Source organism: Callithrix jacchus, chromosome 3, assembly GCF_049354715.1.
Source record: "Callithrix jacchus isolate 240 chromosome 3, calJac240_pri, whole genome shotgun sequence".
Lineage (NCBI taxonomy): Eukaryota > Metazoa > Chordata > Mammalia > Primates > Cebidae > Callithrix > Callithrix jacchus.
Genome location: NC_133504.1, coordinates 114,594,660 through 114,600,744, shown reverse-complemented (window position 1 = coordinate 114,600,744; position 6,085 = coordinate 114,594,660). Strand labels below are relative to the sequence as shown.

At 38.2% G+C, this 6,085-nt stretch overlaps 1 long non-coding RNA gene across 1 annotated transcript; it reads right to left on the bottom strand.

The window, feature by feature from the left end:
* Positions 1 to 1,987: 1,987 nt before the first annotated feature.
* Positions 1,988 to 5,155, bottom strand: LOC108590862 (uncharacterized). Its single transcript, XR_013533034.1, has 3 exons — positions 5,024 to 5,155; positions 3,935 to 3,994; positions 1,988 to 3,410 (listed from the first exon to the last, which is right to left on the bottom strand). It is a non-coding gene; the product is annotated as an uncharacterized LOC108590862 (long non-coding RNA).
* Between the last annotated feature and the right edge of the window lie 930 nt (positions 5,156 to 6,085).

Genomic DNA, 6,085 nt, shown 5'->3' with positions numbered 1-6,085 from the left:
AAAAAAATCTATATGTTCTCAGAACAATACCCCAAGAAACGTTTGTCATTTTAACAGAAAAGACCAACTTCTACTTTTGTATCCATGTGCTATTACTACTAAAGCTGGTTTAAAAAACCTTTTAAATAAATTAATCCAATCTAACTCAGTTTTGGTCATACAGGATAAGGTTTCCACAAACTTTTTGTAACTTTTATTTTTTTCTTTTTTCTTTTTTAAAAAAAATTAATTAATTATTTTTTTTATTACATTTTAGGTTTTGGGGTACATGTGCAGACCATGCAAGATTGTTTCATAGGTACACACATGGCAGTGTGTTTTGCTGCCTTCCTCCCCTTCACCCACATTTGGCATTTCTCCCCAGGCTATCCCTCCCCAGATCCCCCCCTGCTGTCCCCCCATACCCCCCAATAGACCCCAGTGTGTAGTGCTCCCTTCGCTGTGTCCATGTGTTCTCATTGTTCATCACCCGCCTATGAGTGAGAATATGCGGTTTTTCATTTTCTGTTCCTGTGTCAGTTTGCTGAGAATGATGTTCTCCAGATTCATCCATGTCCCTACAAAGGACATGAACTCATCATTTTTGATTGCTGCATAATATTCCATGGTGTATATGTGCCTCATTTTCCCAGTCCAGTCTATCATCGATGGGCGTTTGGGTTGGTTCCAGGTCTTCGCTATTGTAAACAGTGCTGCAATGTACATTCATGTGCATGTGTCCTTATAGTAGAACGATTTATAGTCCTTTGGGTATATACCCAGTAATGGGATTGCTGGGTCAAATGGAATTTCTATTTCTAAGGCCTTGAGGAATCGCCACACTGTCTTCCACAATGGTTGAACTAATTTACATTCCCACCAACAGTGTAAAAGTGTTCCTATTTCTCCACATACTCTCCAGTATCTGTTGTCTCCAGATTTTTTTAATGATCGCCATTCTAACTGGTGTGAGATGGTATCTCAATGTGGTTTTGATTTGCATCTCTCTGATGACCAGTGATGATGAGCATTTTTTCATATGATTATTGGCCTCATATATGTCTTCTTTCGTAAAGTGTCTGTTCATATCCTTTGCCCATTTTTGAATGGGCTTGTTTGTTTTTTTCCTGTAAATCCGTTTGAGTTCTTTGTAAATTCTGGATATGAGCCCTTTGTCAGATGGGTAAACTGCAAAAATTTTTTCCCATTCTGTTGGTTGCCGATTCACTCTAGTGACTGTTTCTTTTGCCGTGCAGAAGCTGTGGAGTTTGATTAGGTCCCATTTGTCTATTTTGGCTTTTGTTGCCAATGCTTTTTGTGTTTTGGTCATGAAGTCCTTGCCTACTCCTATGTCCTGAATGCTTTTGCCTAGATTTTCTTCTAGGGTTTTTATGGTGTTAGGTCTTATGTGTAAGTCTTTAATCCATCTGGAGTTAATTTTAGTGTAAGGTGTCAGGAAGGGGTCCAGTTTCTGCTTTCTGCACATGGGTAGCCAGTTTTCCCAACACCATTTATTAAACAGGGAATCCTTTCCCCATTGCTTGTTTTCGTCAGGTTTATCAAAGATTGTATGGTTGTAGATATGTTGTGTTGCCTCCGATGCCTCTGTTCTGTTCCATTGGTCTATATCTTTGTTTTGGTACCAGTACCATGCTGTTTTGATTATTGTAGCCTTGTAGTATAGTTTGAAGTCCAATAGTGTGATGCCTCACACTGTGTTCTTTTTGCTTAGAATTGACTTGGCTGTGCGGGCTCTCTTTTGGTTCCATATGAAGTTCAAGGTGGTTTTTTCCAGTTCTGTGAAGAAAGTCAATGGTAGCTTGATGGGGATAGCATTGATTCTGTAAATTACTTGCAGTATAGCCATTTTCATGATATTGATTCTTCCTAACCATGAACATGGAATGTTTCTCCATCTGTTTGTGTCCTCTCTTATTTCATTGAGCAGTGGTTTGTAGTTTTTCTTGAAGAGGTCCCTTACGTTCCTTGTAAGTTGTATTCCTAGGTATTTTATTCTCTTTGTAGCAATTGTGAATGGCAGTTCGTTCTTGATTTTAAGTCTGTTACTGGTGTATAGGAATGCTTGTGATTTTTGCACATTGATTTTATATCCTGAAACTTTGCTGATTTTAAAAACCTTTTAAATAAATTCATCCAATCTAACTCAGTTTTGTTCATACAGGATAAGGTTTCCACAAACTTTTTGTAACTTTTAAAAAATATTCATCAACTTTTCTTTTTTAAACAAAATTCATCCTACATACCTTTCTTTATCAGACACAGCTTTCTTTTGTTGCATACACTGTTGTTTCCCTTATAATTTTGAATAGGCTAATTACATACATAAATTAATGGCCAGGTTGGTCTTGATCTCCTGAACTCAGGTGATCCACCCACTTTGGCCTCCCACAGTGCTAGGATTACAGGCGTGAGCCTGTGCCTGGCCTAATCTCAAATTCTTAGTAAAGTTAATTTCTGGTGAAAATTAGCAAATATTATGAACTGTCTTATATCAGCATTCACCATTTTATACTTTTTAGAGACACGTTTCCTCAATTTTTCATGTTTATTAGCAGACTAAATATATTTCATTTCTCTATGGCATATAAAAACAAGATGACAAAGTATATAAACTTAAATTTATGCTTAATAATTAATGTTTCAATATTTCAACTTACTTTGAAATGACTCAAACATTAAATGGGTGTCTATTACTTAATTTTATTTTAAAGTTTCAAGTTATCAAAAAGATTTTATGTTAAAGTAGACATATTCTATAAATAATTATTAATAAAACCTCACTTAAACTTTTATACAACTTATATTCATTTAATTTAGTTACTCTTAACAATTATGCTTGAACTGTTAATGAAAATTTTATGAAACATTAAACAAAGCTGGCCACTATCTTAAGTATTTTTTGTTGTTATTGGTAAATCAGGCACGTGACAAAAATACTGCAGAAGCCAAGAAACTAAAAAGCTAAACGTGGTTCTTTCCTCTCTTTTTTTTCTCTTTGACTGACATGCATCAGGCAATTTATTTTTAGTGTGCATTCTGCTCTTAGGTTGAATTTACACTTTTATGGTCTTAACCATTTAACAGAGAACACAAACATGTATAACCAGTAAACCAGGCAAAATTATATGTCTCTATTACATTTAATAATATAAACATATAGACAGAAGCAGATTTTACAGCTTTCGTTCGAAAACTTTTACCTATGTGCCAGGTCTGATAATTTAAGACTTCCTAACTAGTTCTGGTGAATGGGACAAGTTGAGGCTACCTGCTCAGATAGTTCAAGCTTTTTCCCAAGTATTGTGGAAAAAGAGTTTAAGACTTTTTATTCGACCAGTTTCTAAATAGTTCTCTTTCAGATGATCATTATCTCTTTGAAGCTTGTATTTCCAAAGGTTAACCATCAAGTTCTAGAGAAAACAGGATAGGAAAGTTATATCTCAAAGTTTCTCTGTTAACAGGCTTTCTTAAATATGGTGAATAGAGAAAACCTATTATCAGAGGTCAATCTTATGGAAGCTGTGGACTAGATTTTAGGCTGGTGACTGAAGAGACATCTAGCAGTTAACTGTCCACAAAGACCCATGTGAATGGATAAGACATTTATTTCTGCTAAAACTGAATTGTCGCATTTTTCACTAATTTGGTCTTGAGATTTCTTTCTAGAGAGTGGCTATAAACTCTGCCCCTGCCCTGATGGGCCTATCAAAAAAGCCACTCTTTAGGAGAGCCCGACCAGGAGGAGAGTGAGTCAAATAGGTGGGACTGAGGAGGATTCAAAATGGATGTCAAGGCAATATAGACTTACAGGAATTTACTACAGGATTTTACAGAAATTTACTATAGGATTTTACAAGGAAGTACAGAGATGGGCCTTAGAGAAGGTTCAGAAGCCTGACTAAAGTTTAGCTATAGAAACCTCAATTCTTCTTACCTCTGATGTTTCCTTTTGGTAATTTTCCATCCACTGATCACCAAATGGAGGAGATAGGAGCTTGAAGAGGAACATATCAAGGATTAAAGCAACTGAATAGAAGACCAAAGGCAGCAAAAGGAAGGAGGGACAGAAGTAAGTAGAAGAAGTCTTTAGGAGACATTTTGTAGAAATTTTAATTTTCATAACGAAGTTCCACATTATCCTTAGCAAAAATTATGCCAACAAGAAAGAAAGTGGGCAGAAAGATCGAGCATATAGTTTGCAGGGGTTCAAGAAGAGGGTATCCGTCAACTGAGATGTTCTCCTAGGGTGAGCAAGATCCAGTACAACAGAGATAACTTTAAAAAATTATATCCCGAATATTAGTTTCCAATTAACCTGACTTCTGACCACAGAACTCCTTAAAAAAAAACCAAAAAACCCCTTTCAAGTCCCTTATTATTAGATTTCAGCTGGAACAATAAATATTCCTGGGTTTTTTTTTTCTCCATTTAAACCAGAGGTATTTACCAAGTAACTTAATGCAGAATCAAAACCAGTAAGTGTTTTATAACTTAACCAAAGATGAAAAAGACTTACTCAAAAGAGGCAGCCCTCCCAAGATGCAGAGCCACTCTCAAGGACAGTCAAATAAAGACCTTTGTTGCCACAGGACCAAGCAACAGAGGTTGAGACAACAAAAGCCTCTGATGAACTGGGACCTCTTAGTAAGTCAAACTCATCTGTGAGCTGACTCACTGACAGAGAAGAGGCTCCCAGCCTATTAACTGGCTGCCCGATAGATGCTGATACTTTGCCTTCCTGATGGCAGAGACCAGACAGAGTATTTTCTCTGGTCACAAAGCCAAACACTCAGGAAACAAATGAGACAAACAGAAATGAAATAGCTGTCCCTGGGAGGGAAAGAATCAATATCAAATGGTACCCCAAACCAAATTTACACAAGAGTCACAATCCAAACAATGGATTTTCTCCTGCTAAGCTAAATTTGGAATGGAAGTTATTGAGAAATTTTTACCTTCAGTTCATAACTGAACACTAGACGCAGAGGTCTGGGAGAGCTGACTTTGGTAAAAAAAATTTTACCTTTCCTTTGCCGGCTGTTTGACAATTGTCCCAGGATCTATTCTGCAGGCTCCAGAGCAAATAGGTGTCTCAGCCACTCCTATTTTAGGTGCCAGAAACTATAGGGGCAGAAAGGTAACATCTTTTCTCACTTATGGTAAGGATCATGGCCAACACTCCTATAACAAAAGTCAGGTTAATAAGAGAAAAGCATAACACGTTTATTTAATCAAAGTTTTACATGATATAGGAGTCTTCAGAAATAAAGACCCAATGACCTAGGAAAAACTCTTTTAATGTATAGGTTCAATTAAGAATGGTAGCAGCTGGATGGGCGTGGTGGCTCACGCCTGTAATCCAAGCACTTTGGATGCCAAGGCGGGTGGATCACCTGAGGTTGGGAGTTCAAGACCAGCCTGACCAATGTGGTGAAACCCGTTCTTAAAAAAAAAGCATGGCTAGCCATGTAGGACTATAATTAGACAAAAAAAGTGCGATCTAATGGTAATAGCTGAGGTTGGCACAGGGGAGGGGAATCCAGCAAGTCCTGTCTGTTCAGATTTTTCTTGGCTTCTCTGTGTGGGGATGGAGCAGGACCCTTCTGAAATGAGGGTCTCGAAGGGAGAAGGGAGAAGGAAAAGGGAGTGGCCTTTCTAGGTTTTATGGCTTTCTTTGGGGGAAAGGGGTTCTAGTTTCTATGACTCACTTTGGGGAAGAGGAATTCTGGTTTCTATGAATCACTTCAGAGGAGAAAGACTGGTGGGAGACAGGAGGATGGGAGCAGGTCAGAGAGACCTCGCTTCTGAGGCCTTCTAATCTCCTTTGGTTTAAAGTAGTCAGCATGTGAAAGTGTTCTGAGCTCAACACCAGGTTGTTGGGCCTTATGTTCTAAGTAAAGAGCTGTGTGGGTAGAGAAAAGGCGGTATTGAAGGACCGAGTGGCAGAGCAGGGACAAGGTCCATGGCATTTTGGAGACACTGATCTGGTGCCAGGGTGGAGCCTGGGTTCCAGAAGGTAGGACTGACATCTGAGAGCCACTGCAGGAACATTTCATAGCAAGTGAAGGATGCTGAGAGCCTGCAA